We start from the raw sequence: 16,167 nt of genomic DNA, 5'->3' as shown, positions 1-16,167 counted from the left end.
ATGTATATTTAAAGTGCAGTTCTATAGCAAAAATAACACTTTTAATAGTTAATATGTTGCTGATATTTAGACTTGCATGCCCTGAACAATATGATTAATTTTACTTTCAGAAATTTAATAATATCACCAAGAGCTACTTATGGGAGTAAAATTGTTCATATGTCTAAGCATTTGCAGGACTGAGCCTTCAATTTTTGATAGTTTGATAAATTGGAAAAAATCTACTGAGGATTCACAGGAGCTTTTGACCTCATAAAATTGGTTCATGTATTTTCATCTGATGCTTTGTACATTATCCTTCAATGAACAGTAAAGAAAGCAAATATCAAATAATATTAATACCTCAGAAATGCAGTGAGATAATTAACAGAATAATCCAAAAAACATCTTTAGATTGATAATATTTATATTTGCAGTATTAAACATTAAGCATTAGAAACATTAGAGAACATCATATATTATATACATAACTTTATAACTATAGACACATATATTTCTATTCTATGTATACTTTTCATTTTTACAGCATCATAGGTGTATATGATATCTATGTATGCTCATATATGTATATAAAAGTCTCATGTACTTTAAAACACGTTAGACCTAAATTATGCAGCAAAGTGCCACCGTAATGTATCTGACAATTTAACTGAATTCTGTTACAATGCTAGCTTATTAAATGGTGTCAGATAATTTTCATTGTTACTGGTATATTTCTGGGGAAGAAAAAAAAAAAAAAAGCTGGAATACATAATGACTCTTTTCACTCTGTCAGAGAAGCACTATTCCTGTGGTGCTTAGGCACTTCACAAGAGAAGAGTTTTTTTGCAATATGATGCTCCTGTGGTGCATTGAGGCATGAAGCAATACGAGAGGTCGATGGAACTGAAGAATGTCATACGAGGAAATGCTACATCATAGGAAACATTCACAAGGGGAAGACAGCTGTTGTTATGAACTATTAAAGCCAGCAGCAGGGTGTTCTTTTCTTTCAAGGCTTTAGAAGCCTGAGATGGCATTTCCTTCTATCTTCTTCCCTCTGCTGTCTGTCCTCCTCCCTCTCAAAGGAGGTCTGCTATGTCAGGTATCTTTCATCGTGGCATGCACTGAATCATGTGGGTTCTGCCTTCCGTTGCCCTCTCTTTTGCCCTTCAGTCCCTATTCAGGACTGGGCATCACAGCGTCAAAGAAAAACTCTCATGCTTAAAAAACACTGAGGGTAGGACTAAAGGGAAATGACAAGCAGACAAGATGAAAACCTACTGAAATGGCTGAAAATGGATACTGTTTGTAGGGGATGAATTTAATTGTATGCCTATGTTTATGGAAGTGACATTAGAGATATCCGCAACTTAGTACAATTGTTAATGACATGATGATTAAGTTTAGACACAGTGGTCTCTGATTTTCAAAGATGGAGTAGGGGATGGAGATGACAAAGAGGAAAACTGAAGTAGCAATAACATTGACTATCTTTATTAGACCAAATATGAGTCCATAGTTATGTACACATAACTCCCTTAACTTTAGTAGGCTTGTTTTGCTTAAATCAAACGATATGTGTGATTAGCTGGGAGTATGCTTTAATTTCTGTATATATATACACACATATACAAAAAATACATATATAGATTTCCACACTGTGGTTTTTTACAGGATTGTAACAAAAAAGTGGCCTAAAATTTGCATGCTAAAAAACCTTGATAGCTGTAACGTCCAGGTTGTATAATCTACAAATTATCTGTATAATGATTTCCTGTGACAATTAGTATACAAATTGTGGCCTTGATTTTTCCATGTCTTGTACTGATGAACTCTGTTGACATTTCTGTCTGGCAGTTACTCCTGTTTTAGATCAGACTAAGTGAAAGGATGTGCAAAGGCTGTGTCCAGAGTGCATTAGTCTGCTTCTTGAGGTGAAGAACTTCATAATAATGAAGAATACCTTTAAGTTAGATTTATATTCTAGTTCTGGGAAACCTAATTTGGGCTATTGTCACTTATTTAGCATACAACATTGTTCAAAAGCAACTGACACAAAGGTCACATAAAGCAGACATAAAAATTCATACCATAATGGAGTTCAGGTTCTGATGGGCTCTTTTTCAGTGCAGCTACATATAATTGAGAATGACAAACAAACCCCCAAAATCTGAAACTGACAGCCTTATGATAATAATACCATCAGGACTAATATTTTCTCATGGATTTACCTCACTGAAGCAGTTGTCAATATTTAAAAACCAGAGATACTTCTTCATCACAATGTTTTCATTTCTGCAATTTTTTTAGAAAACAATATCTGCATTATTCTAGACATTATGTAGACGGAATACAAGTATTCTTAGTTGTATTCAAATTTTTCAAATATTGTTTCTATCCCAAATTTGAAGGTGCAGAGCTATATCATACTGAAAAATGAATGTTAAGGGGTCTTTGATCTTCTCATTATATTAGGGTCAGGACTATCTTTTATGTGTGTGTGTGTGGGGGTTTGTTTGTTTTTTTTTTTGATTTAAATGCATTCTATTAAGATATTTTAATACTGAATGTCAAAATAATTCTGTGATTACCCGGATTTAAAGACATGATATATGATCTCCCGCAAAGCAATATCCTGATAGTTGCTAATTAAGCATCTTTTATACTCTAGAAAAATCTTCTAGATAACTGTTTCAATAGCTTTATTCTCTTGTCATTATTACACAGTGTTTCTACTGCTTTCACACATTTGTTTTTATCTGCCAAGCAGAACCAAATTTAGCCTGAAGCCTGGAGGAAGATAGAAGGAAAGTATATCAGGTATATGGATAATAAGTCAGAGAAAATAAAAGTGTTGAAAATTTTATGCTCATATATTTGGTTGCATGACAAATGCGCCAAATTTTACATATACCCATTATGCACAAATGCAGATGTCAAAGTTTACATCAACAAACAAAAGCTGTATATGCAAAATTACACCCAGATTTTTGTACCCATCTTTTGATATTACCCATACAGCAGATTGTATAGGAAAATTGAACCAACTAAGAGAAAAAAGTTCAGAACATTTGGAAAATCTGGTATTACAATTCTGATGATTATTAGAAAGTGTTAACAGTATGCTGAAAAATACTTTTCTACATATTTTCTGACTTTAATAAAACATCAAGTCTTCACTGCATATTACATCTTGCTGTGACACTTTTAATAATTATAAAGCTTTCCATCTGTAACAAGAATTGTATATACATTACAAATTATTTCTAACTGTATTACCCCTCCAAACTTTTAATTATCACTAAATTGGAAATGTTTTAGTTTTTAGTTATAATTCTATTTCCTTTATAAAACTCATATTTTTTTATAGACTTTACTACTTAATTAGTTCTAATGAAGAAGTAATTTTATTCTCACCTCTATACTTTACAGTTGATTGTCATGATATCATATGTACTTGCTGATTTTTCTTTTTTTCTGTTAGTCAGGCCTGCTGCATTGGACAAACGTATGAATGCTTTATTGTTCTGGTCCTAAAAGCGTACCAGCAAAGATGTACTTTCTCTCTTAGATGTATATAGCAGTTTGCTTTTTGTCTAGCTGTCCTAAAACATTCTTACTCACAGTCCCTTTGAAAGTCAACCATTGCAAATTGAAAAGAAAATCCCATATCATTAAAATTATCAGACCTATGTTGAGTGAGGCTTTCCCAAGCTGTTCTAAGTAGTGGTACTGTAGGCAATATATGGCTAGAAATGACACTGGTCTGAAGAAAAAGTGGTGTGTGAATTCTCAGTATATTCTAAAACATTTATGGTTATGTACCGTAAGCCGTATGTATTTCTGTGATTACAAATTATCATTTGTTATAATATTTCATTGTAAGTTAGATGAACACTTTATATTAATTTCAAGGTAAATTATTTGTTCTGATCAGTGTGAGCTGCTCAGAGTCATAAATCCAAAGTGACTTTATCTGAAGCCTTTATGATGTTATTCACTACTCATTGTGGAGATGGTCTAACCTTAATGCATGAGTTCACTTCCTTCTTATTTTAAAACTACATTAGTTCAGTACATAAAGTCATATTAAGTAGAATAAACTGTGCTCAGTAGATCCATTCTGCAAATAAAATTATTTTCTTAATGAAACCTGAATATTTAACCTTAAACTAAAGGCATGAAGAGCTCTTAAATTTCTTTCAGTAGAAGAATGGTTAGGTTCCTTTTTTAATTGTTATTGTTTTTGTTCAAATCACAGAACAACACATACAAGCTGAATATTAGTAAGGACAACATTCTTGGAGACTTTAGAAGTGTAACAACTTTGAATGACTCCAAATAATACACACAGAAAGTTTAAGGTGTTTTTTATTCAGTAACAAAGCAGCTTCAGTCAATAAATGGGAGACAATTTTCTTTTCAAGTTTTCAATTTTAAGTCAAGAAAACACTTGTGGAAGTCACAATCTGTCTTTCATGTAGTAATGAGTATATTGGGGATTATTTTTACTGTCTAAGAATCAAGTATATTAAAAACTGGGCAACAGACCTATTCTTGTCCTGCATTCCGTACATTAAAAGTGTTCTGTGCTCAACAAAACAGTATCTTAAGGAGTCATCAACACTGCCATATACATAGTAAAATGCCTTCCCTGGTGTGTAAGATGTATTAAACTTGTGAAGGCTGGTGCTCCCTTGCATCTGTTGAAATAACTAGTTTTCAGTCACTATGGAGTTTGAAGAAAAAGCCCCTTGGTGATATAACTCCTTCCATCTTTCTCCCACACATGCACATACATGCATTCACAAACATATAACCATATTCCCACAAACAAAAAATAAATGGTGTGCTATTTCTGCTGTTTTATACAAACTAGTACTGCTTTAAAAGAAAAAAAAAAAATCAAAACCACAAAAAAAACCCACACCAAAACCCAAGAAATCCCACAAACCAACTTTTTTTATTATTATTTCTACAACTCTGGACACTGCCATGTAGAAAGATTGCTAAAACTCTGAAATTATTAGAGGAAAAAATATTCTGAATAATTTAAACTCTATTAGAATTATATTTTTCATGAAAGGTGGCATAAGTATGCATATCCGAAAGATATGGAACTATTTTAAAATGTGTATAATGATCAGAAAACTTTTAAATGAACTTTTGTTTTTTCTTTTGATAATTCTGTTGATATGGTGTCTATGCCAATGTGCCTTGGTGCTGCTATCACAATGCCATCACCTGACAGCTACCTCATCCAAAATGATGTCTTGAAATATTTATGGTTTTGCTTGAGACACTTCTGAGGGCAATAAGGGAACATAGTGAAACATTTTAACTTTGGTATGGCATTAACTATTTTATGATAAGTTCGTAGATCAAATTTCAGGATGCTGACATTTAGCACGTTCCCCTGTGTAACCTGCTGAGCCATTTGCACTACTATTGATGGTTTTATCTAAAAAAACCCCTTTAATCAGTAGCATCAATTTACTTTCGAGAGCACTTAATTGTCTAATGTTCAAAGGATACATGAATAGTAATTCAAGAATTTCATTTTCCTAAAAGTATTGATAAACTGAATAACAAAAATGACTGGCTGGCCTCGTAGACTTGATTTATAATTAAAAAAGAAAAGGTAAATATAACAGATTCAGAGAAGTAGAAGTAGCAAGACAATATGTCAGGAAGTCTTGAAAAGTTAAATTTACTATGGGAGTAGAAATAGCTCTTAGGTTATAGTATTGATTTTTACTGGAAAATTTGTAATGAAAAGAGGAAACAGGACCTTATCATTCAGAAAAGTATTCCTATTAAAACCATTCTGAAATACTAAAATAATCTGTAGTAGTAGGTAGGGTGCATTTGCATTAGTCTGTGTGTGGCTCATTGAGTGAGGGATTTTGATCTAAAAATCTGATGTGAATATTGCATATATTCTAGTAAATTTGTGCTTAACGCAGAAGTGTGGTGAACAGAGAAACTTCATTATTTTCTAAACAAACTAGGTGATACATTGGAAAGATTATTCTAGAAAAGAATACAGAATTATTTTGCAGTGACTGAGACAGATGAATTCAGTTACATCTTATTGACTTCTAATTCTTACAATTTTGTGATCAGTTCTTATGTAGTCCTTTTCAGTGCAATGGAAACTTGTCTACTGAAGACTGTAGGGTTCAGTATTTTAGACTCAATTGGAAAATTTTTATATAATATTTCCTGGTATTACAGCATTGCAATTTAGGCCAAATTCTGTTTCCTCCAGTTATCTCAGAATCCTCCCATCCATTTAATTCTTAGACATTATTTCCATCCAAAAACTAGTTAAATGTTGGGGGGTTTTCTTCCTTTTTTTTTTTTTTTTTTAATTTGCTTTTTGTTTTTTTGTTTTTTGGTTTTTTTTTTTTTATTACTCACACATAGTTTAGTCACACACACTAACTTCAAGCAACTAGCATAAATTCCTAAATTATAAGGCTCATCGTCTGTATCATCTGGAAGCTAGAATCTGGAAGCTAGAAAGTAGAGACTTGCTAGATTCTGTAATCTTCCAGGGAATTAATCTCAGTCATTCTCCAATCTATCTTTCTGAGGATGAATGCACAGAAGAGATGCAGGGTGAATCAGGTAATGTTTGCCTCAGTAATGCGTGAAATTTTTTAAATACAGAATTATGTAACTAAAAGTGGGAGCTGAATGTAATTTCTGTCAGGCTGTCTGCTGGTACTACTGTTTCACTGAATTTTTTAGCCTTCTCTTTTCCTACAAGTGTAGTTACCAGGAAACAGGCCTTTTTATGCAAGAAATACTTATGTCAAGAAAGCAACTTTTTCCTTGAGAAGTATGGCTATTGCAAAAAGGCTCATTTTGAAAATACAATTTTCAAGAAAAGGGCTTTCTCACACAAGAGGTACAGATACTAGAAAAGTACATAAATTTTTATTAAAATATTTGAAGTTTCACTTATGTTAAAAGGAGGTTGATATCAAATGTCATCAGCTTCCATTATGACTTTGATGCCCTTACTTGATAGAAGACTAGAAAATGCTTGACAGATAACTTCCCATGGAAATTAGAAGCTAAGGCATTGTGAAAGGTATCACCTCTGCACCTAAATATTATTTCCAAAGAAAAATAATTGAATACTTAAAAAAAGGAAAAGTTTCTTAACACTGTGTATCAGCTGACAGCACCTGGGATCTTTCACAGATTTTTAAATCAGGTCAAGGAGGAGAACAACACATGTGTTACAGGGTTTTTTCCTGCACTGCTTAGCATCATGACCATAAACAAGAGAATACATCCATAACTATCATGCTACTTCTATCTGGGATGTGTGTGATACCATTCACCAGAAACAATAGCCCTGCTACCATAAGGCTGCTAAAGCAGAAAAAAGGTTTTGAATGGATAAGATCTTTCTTTTCTGACCCAACATTCATATTTACTATATGTATTTAGTTTTGTATGGAGCACGGTCTTTTTTTGTAAGAATAGGGGTGTGTTTTCAGAAGTGTTTAATTTCTTTCTCAAATGATCTTTTTCCAAGTATTTCATGCATGACTTTGTGTCATGACTTGATTCATCATTTATTGATATCTGTATAAATCAGGAATAGCTACTGTGAAGTGCTACAGTGGCATAAAGCCACAGTTCTCTAGGAGAGAAGAATTAGACTGTATCTCTTGGTTCATCATGTCAGTGTAATGATGAACCAAATAAATAGTAACTTCTATTATTAGAATAACTTCTATTATTCTAATAGATTTCTAATAGTTACTTCTAGTAACTTCTGTTGTTGTAACAGTAACTTCTAAACCCCATGTTTTTCACATTGTTCCCTAAACTTCCCGTTATTTTCTAATACAATTAAGTGTTTTAATAATCTAACCCCCCCCCCCCCCCCCCTCAATTCAGTTCACCTTTAAACATTTTCCTGATAAAGTAGCACAATGTCCCTACCCAGGAACAAGTATATTTACTGGTGAGATACATCTCCAGAAAGATGCTGATTTACACTGAAATGATTTAAAAATAGATAATTTAGGTGTTCTGAATGGAAGTCTTGTGGGTTTAAGGACTTTTTTCCCAGATTCAGAACAGACTAGACTAGACTAGAACATTTCAGTTGGAAGGAACCTATAATAATCATCTAGTCCAACTGCCTGACCAATTCAGGGCTGATCAAAAGTTAAAGCATATTGTTACGGGCCTTGTCCAAACGCCTCTTAAATACTGACAGACTTGAGGCATGGACCATCTCTCTAAGAAGCCTGTTCCAGTGTTTGAGCACCTTCTTGGTAGAGATATGCTCCCTCATGTCAAGTCTAATGTCAAGAAACAGCTCCAAGGCCACATAGCTATTAACACAATCTATCGTGTGAATTTATTTTTTTCTTAATTTCCTAAATTTCATTAAATGACAACTTAAATGCAAAAAAATCTTTCTTCTTTCATGAAGTACTGTCATTGTTATGTGTTTCAAGTACACACTACAGATCTTACTGTTTAATGTTATAATATGCTTAACTGATCTTCATTTCCTAACATCCTGATGTTTACTCTCCCAAATCTTAAATCACCATGCTGACAAACAGGTTCTTTATTTACCTTCTCCAACTATTTTAAGTCTTTATTGTTTTTAAATTAACTTAATGTAATATTCTTGTGATCATGGTTTTATTTTCCTATAGGAATATAAAGAAATGGATTAACATCTGATGGAGCTCAAGATAAAGGTAGAGAGGTTTGCGGGTTTTTTTGTTGATATTATTTCTGGTTTGCTTTTGTTTTATTCTGTTAATCTCATTTGGCTAAAAATAAGAACCTAAGCCATAATTCTGGAATTTACTAGTAGCAATAGTACTGAATTAGATAAAAATTAAGAATGTTCTAGAATAAGAAAGAAAATATTGTGTACAGTACCAAGAACTGTTCTTATATCTCACAGAAAATATTTTATGTGTCAAACAAAAACAAAACCAGGGAACACTACTTAGACGTCTACTGACCTACCTACCTTTGTATCATTAGCATGAACATCCTAAAAGAAGTAGCTATCTAAATTAGGCTTATGCAAAATCTACATTAGGCTTATGTACTATTGTTAACGACGAGATGTAACAATAAGGCTGGAAACAAATAAAATTGTAGTTAATTAGCAAGGAAAGAACAAGCAAAGGAATGTTCACTTTAAGAAATATTGTAAGTAGAGGTTAAAACTACCTCAAAAAATAACTGCGTCTTGGAATACAATGCAATTTTTTGTTTTGTACTCTTCTTCAGAACTCTACATTTCACATTAAATGGTCTTTCTCAGGCTTAAATAACAGTAAAAATGCAAACATTTCAGCTGATCCTACACAATTAAATTATCTTTACCTCAGAGGTACCCAATGGACGGTATGGTGGAAAAAAACCCCAACTGTTAACCTGTCCCGTACTTTTCTTTCATTCAATTTTTATGAAATTACTAAACCAGCTAAAAGCAGTGAACCTAGCCAAACTGGGGAAAACCTAGCCAAGCTTACAAAGAAAATGATACTCTTATGGAAGAAAAAACAGAAATACCAGAAAATATATGACATATCCATTCTGAGGAGTAAAATAAGATATTCGAAGGCATTTGAAGGTCTTCAGTATATTATGTATGTGGCTAAATGCTATTCAGTTAGTATTGTAAAATAGCTATTATTTTTAAGAGTTTCTTTTTTTTATTAAATCCAGGAGATTTTCCTTATAAGATAGGGTTAATAACAATCTTTTCATCATAAACTAGAATATAGATGCTTAAAACTACAAGAAATTTGAGTCTGTGATATGGAAAACTCAAAGACACTGAAAGAAAAATGTGGTTTTCTGTTTTAGCAGCAATTTGTTTTGTCTTTACAACTGGATTTTCCATAGGCTATATGTGGAAAAGTAACACTTGCAAACTCAAAATTGAACATACTTTTAAATCATGTGTGCATATACAAATATTTCATCCAGAAATCTCCCATAGAATATACTAATAAAGTAAAAATAATAACATGCAAATATCTCTAGGCTGTATATTTCAGGTAAGCAGAACAAATTAAATAGAAATACGAGTGAATAGGTTGTAGAAAAAATTAATTTACAGCTCCAGAGTATAATAGCTAACAAGTCTGGGAAGGCATTTAAATAATTCCACTGGGGAGGAAAAAAAAAATAATCTGTATCAACCTTCCTTGGGGAAAAATAGAAAAGAGAGGGATACATATGAGGAAATTGATTTAAAGATCCATTTCATCCTCTACTTCTGGGAGAGAGTCCTGTGAGCATATCACCATATCTGACAAACTGATATAAGGATCTATAAGATATGATGCCTTCTATATTCATAAGATATGTAGAGTGGCAATGTGCATCTGTATAGTTCAGCCATACCTAGAGATAGATTATTCTTACATCATAAATTCAGAAACATGAACAAAAGCCTAGGAAATGCTTTCCTCACTATCTGCCAACTGATTATCAGCACAACAGAACTGCATCTTCATCTCACTTGCATCTCTAGGCATAGACAACACCACCATGGTGTTAGGAGCTGTATAAAGCAATACCTGTCCCAGATAGGTTGAAGGATAAATCAAGAGATGGAGGACAGATAAGACAGTAAAAAACCTCAAGATGAACAGACATTTTTATTTTACAATTTTTAATTTTTTTTACTTATATGGGGCTTTAAAAGAGAACACAATATTAGCGTTGCAAATGATCATAGGTTTCAGAACCTGTGAAACCTAAATGTAATGGTGTAATTCCAATCCTAATGCTATTGTTTGGGCTTCTCTGTGGAGAACAAACAAACAAAATCCCTATATCCATTATTTACCTTTTTACACTGACAAATGAAAGCGCAAAGGGGAAAGAAAGCATAGCTTAAAGTCAACAATGAGAAAACTCAGTAATCTTTAGTTAATCAGATCCAATCCTAATTTACATAGTTGTCCAATTTAGGGTCTTGTTTGAGGAATTAAGTAATATTTGGGAATATGTGTAGAATTAATTTTGTTCAATGAAAAGTGGCCTTTGGGAAGTACTTCTTTGCCTAATCATTGCAGACTTGCTTATTGCTATAAGTTTTAGAAAAAGAATATATTAGAGCACCGTTGGATATGTTGGAAAAAGCTACCTGACTTTTTATTTCACCTGTATTTCTGTGATAAATACACATTAACATTTGGTTCATAGCCATGAAAGGAAAAGTTTAGGAGAGAACAACGGTAATTTAGCATAGAGAGTAAAGTAAATAAATAAACAAATAAATAAATAATTATCTTGTGAAATATTTCTTTCTGAGTCAGCTAAGCAAATTTAGTCTCAGCGTTTTTATTTCAGTCTGCAGTTTTTGTCAGGATAACCCTTATCAATAGACCACCCTCCAAAGAAGATGCAGATATATTCTCTGCAGATGTTAAGGGTCATTGAAATTGTCACTTACATAAATATCCATTCTGCAATTGGTGGAACTACAGTAATTACCCTTATACATAGTTTTGTACTGGTTTTAACAGGTTAGAGTATAAACACAACAATCTGCAAGTTGAGACAGGATGCAATATCCACTTGAAAAGTTAGGTAAAAAATTGTGCAGCTAGCCTGCACTGAGCTCCATGCTAAGCCAACAGGCAGAGATATATCCAAATGGACTTAGAGTCACATAAGTGACTATATTCTAAAACAATCATGAATAGAAATAGTCTATTTCATATTAATTCATTTTGGAAACAGGAAGATGTTTTCAACAAAGGTTAACCAGTATTATGAGTGTCTAGAATTTTGCCTTTAATTTACATGCAAAAATAAATTTCATGAAACTTTGTACCTGTGAAGTATGCCAGGTTTACTTTCTGTTTAACATTAGTGATGCTTTTTAATCTCAAAAAAATTATATATAACTGATATAGTATATATGGCAATGTAATGCTATGCAGGGTGGGAAAATATGAAAAGTATAGGAAATAATCTTGACATTTAAGAAAAATATATCCATCTTACTATTTGCAGGCTAGATCTGAAACAGAAGCAGCAGCATTTTTAAAGTATTAGGTAATACACTATTTAGTTTTAGGTGATGGGATCTAAACTCTGCTCTTGGGTCAAAGGGTATTTTCATGGATGAGAAATAGGAGCTTTAGCTGTAAGTGTGTAGAACTTTTTCTTCTCTAGGTTTTTGGGTTTTTTTTAAGGAGGTAATTTTTCTATGGCATTGGAAACTAGAAACACTTATGCAACAATAGCTTAAAATGGTGCCTTCAATAAATTAATAATTTATATTCCATTGCACAGTCTAAATCTGGTGAAGATGATGGACATTAATGTATCTTTAGTAATATCTTATTTTAGACTAATACATTATGAAGAAAAAGTCTTTTGAAAATAACATTTTCTTGTATTTAGGTCATTTTATTAGCATCTTGTTACCTCAGCTACACCAACACAAGGTCATGATCTAACTGCACAAAATCAATTAGTAACTTCACTCATTTTTGTTAAAGATTTATAACCTTTTATTGAAGTTTATTAAAAAAAAAAGTTTGCATATATAAAAAGAAAATATTTTGTCCAGAAAAATATTAATGTATATATTTTTTACTTTTTTTGAAGATGATGTATCTTAGTTCTTTAGGTGCATTTATGAATTTATCTTCTTAATATATATCTTAGACATTGAAGTACTAACCCAAATTGAATGTTATGGATTGTAAGTTTATCATTTGGATTGTCAGTCTTCAACACTTACATTTTGAATTCTATATGATGCTGTTAATACAGACAAGTTGCATAATATCACAGGAAAGAAAACTGTCATACATCCAGGTATGGAATTAAGACTTTTATGACTTGCAGTCCAAGGCTTAATTGCAAGCGTACAATCTGCCAAAGATTGCACTTGTTATTTGCTGAATCAGCCAATATTTGTTCATCAGATAATTTATCATAACATCAGGGTAACCACTGAAATTTCCAGATTATTCTTTCCAGTGCAGGCTTTTTTAAAGGTACATGGATTCTATTGTACTGAATAGTTACTGAAAACAGGCTGTATGCGTGAAAGATTAAACCTGTAAAAAATTCAAACTATCTGCTAAATTGTTATACTTACAGCAATTACAAAAATGGTAATTTAGAAAAAAAATCAGCAAAGTTTTGTTAAAATTCACATGTGAAAGACTGAAAAATACCATTTGTTATTAACTTGTATTTTTAACCATTAAGATATTGGAACTGAAGGGAAATCAAAATATTTGCAGTAAATTATTTTTTTTTTATACTGACAGGTAGGCACAAACCAGTATTATGTAGTTTTAAGAGTTTTGTTGGAGAAAGAGAGGATCAGGAGAAGTTTTGCTACAATTTGTAATGGCACTTATTTTTTTCCTTTTGATTTGGATATGAAGGATCCCTCAAATTCAGTCTATAGCACAATGTTTTACTTACTTTAGAATGCAATATTGCTGTGCAGCTTTGTGGTTTTGGTTTTGGTTTTAATTGTAATTATTTTATTTCTTATTGTATCCAAACAGTAATATGCAATAGACCTTTACTTTTACAGTAGGCAGGAGAAAGGATGTTTTATTAGCTGACCTCTCTCCCAGTTTTTAGTACAGTATTGTCTTCACAGGTGCCAGAAATATGCAACCACATAAATCTCACAGGGATTACATTTTATAGGTTACGATATTTTGTGTCAGTGTCTAAAGTGTATCATTCCTTTACATTCTTAACGTTCTCATTCCTATGCCATCATAATGACTTCCTGATGCAGTATCAGTAGGTTCAGCACCAGGAGAACCTCTATCTGTCTGTTTGTGCAGAAGAACATGATGCATGCTTTGGAACACTTTAAGCTCAGCATAGGTTTTAGTAGAACCACTAAAGCCATTGCTGTAGAAAATTCCTTTTCTGGACTAAAAATTTAGAAAGAAGGCTTGCTCCCCTTCCCACATGCAGATACAGAATTTATCTATAAACTCTGGATACTGCAGATCTGCATTTTCCTATCAGTGTCTACAGAATACAAGCTCTTTCTCATATGGACAATCCCTCAGGAACACAATAACAGCCACATTTGTTCAGCCTGAGGGTCCATAATCCTAGTATTCTGTACACAACGGCTATAAATGAATGACTGAGAAAAGCAGGAACAGAGCAAGTATACTTGATACACTCACCTAACACTTTTGCAGAACCCTCCCTACCAAATTTATTTATTTACAACCTCAAAAGACTTTTGAAGTTTGTTTTATTTATTTTTAAATTACTTAATTAATCTCACTGGATTTCCCTTCCAATTCCAAATCCTAAAAAACCATTGTTCTCCCTATGTGTTGAAATACAATACACAATTGTGCTACATGAATGTCAAATTCTGCTTTTCACATATCTTGAAGAGGGTAGCAAAACTCACCATAGCTTCAGCTGCAAAAGTATGAGGTTCCTAACTCTCTGCTCACATATCATTATTTCTATTACTACCCTCTCAAATATATCTAACACTTCCCCTCTTGCAGTGATGAAAGTTTAATCCTATGCAGCTCTGATCCTTGGAAACATCTTTAGTTTCTCTGTGTCATTTCACTTTATCTGGCTTTGGGGCACCACTTTCAGTGCGCTAATATGATTGTTTCATTTTTTTTTCCCATTTTGCTAAAACAGATAATAAAAGTAGTGAATGGATAAATCTAAAGAAGTGTATAACAGAACTAATTTTATACAAGATTCTGCCAAAAAGAAAACCAGACAAGTTAAAAAAAAAAAAAAATGCAAAAAATATTTTACCTAATTTGTAAAAATATAGGCTATTAGTTTTATTACCCGTATTAATAGACAAAACAGCATCAGCATAAAGTGATAGTACTAATTTGCATCATAGGATCTCTGTTTTTCTAACTACAGAATCTGAGTGCTGCCACTTAAATATCATATGTCTAGTTAGGTCAGTGATGAATTTGCTAGATCAGATTTTCAAGTGGTATAAATTGCTGTAAAATCAGTAGTACCATAGTAGGAATATTGAATTATTTCTGCTGGAAACAAAATCCCATGAGTTTTCCTATGTTAGAAGAGACTTTATTTGGGATGAGCATGCATTGCTTTTCTGTTGGGACCACGGATAATTTTCTTTTATTTGCATCCGACAATCCCTTTTCTGTAACTTTCTCTCTTCAATAATACAGGAATGGTAGAAATATATTTAATTCAATGGAATGCAATGTACAATATGATAATTCTGTGTTTATAATATCTTTCACCCTGGAGGATTCTGAAGTGACTTGCAGAATACAAAAAAGACTCTGCAGCATGGTAATATTTTTAAATCTTTATTGCGGTATGGCAGAATAAATTGGGCACTAAAGTGAAGGGCTTCTTTTTATTTTTTTTTTCTTTATATTTTTTTTTTTCTTATGACACTGAAAACTTTTTTTAAAAAAAAGACAACACCAAAACTCCAGAGTGAATGAGTGTAGGTGGAATTATCTTGGCTGGAATCTGTAAAAGACATCAGCATTAACAATCGTGCTCTTTCCGTGGGACCTTAAAATGGCTATAACTTTTTCAGTTTATGGTTTCATTTGTCAAGCATTACATTCAATGTGGTTTAGCACACTGAGGTAATACTGATATTCTAAGATCACAGAGGAAAATGCCACTAATAAATCACCAGGATTAAAGTTGGTAGCACCTATGGATTCAGACAGGCTTTTTTAGCTTGGCACCAGCCATCTAAAAGCAAAGGTTCTTACCTTAGGCTAGTCTCCTTTCACAGACAATGAAGAAAGAAAATACCTCCACCAAATGTCCTTTATCTACCCGCCACAGAGGGAGCTAAGAGAATGATAATGACAAAATGGGTAGCTTCAGATGTTTGAAGTTGAACACGATGAATCTCAAACTCAATAAATGCTGAAAAAACCCACAAATTTTATCTTGTATATTACAGGAACACAACAAGAAGTCAGAAATAGAAAAGAATTCAGTAAAATCTGCTGTTGATACATAGTGAAAGAGTTAAAAATTAATGTTTTCCACTGTCCCATGCATTCCCAAGGGCTACAGGAACTGATTTTAAATTCTTGCTCAGTCTGTCTGATGATTTATTTAGTGCTTTCTTCCATGCTGCTGTAAAGACGGTATGTACATGGATGCAAA

The 16,167-nt window shown here is 32.7% G+C and overlaps 1 protein-coding gene across 1 annotated transcript in view; it reads right to left on the bottom strand.

Annotated features, from left to right (window-relative positions):
• Nucleotides 1–16,167, bottom strand: part of LOC126045078 (uncharacterized) — a 462,867-nt gene that overhangs the window by 341,303 nt on the left and 105,397 nt on the right. The gene's annotated exons all lie outside the window — the stretch shown is intronic.

Source organism: Accipiter gentilis, chromosome 13 (genome assembly GCF_929443795.1).
Source record: "Accipiter gentilis chromosome 13, bAccGen1.1, whole genome shotgun sequence".
Lineage (NCBI taxonomy): Eukaryota > Metazoa > Chordata > Aves > Accipitriformes > Accipitridae > Astur > Astur gentilis.
This window is presented reverse-complemented; position numbering and strand designations above follow the sequence as displayed.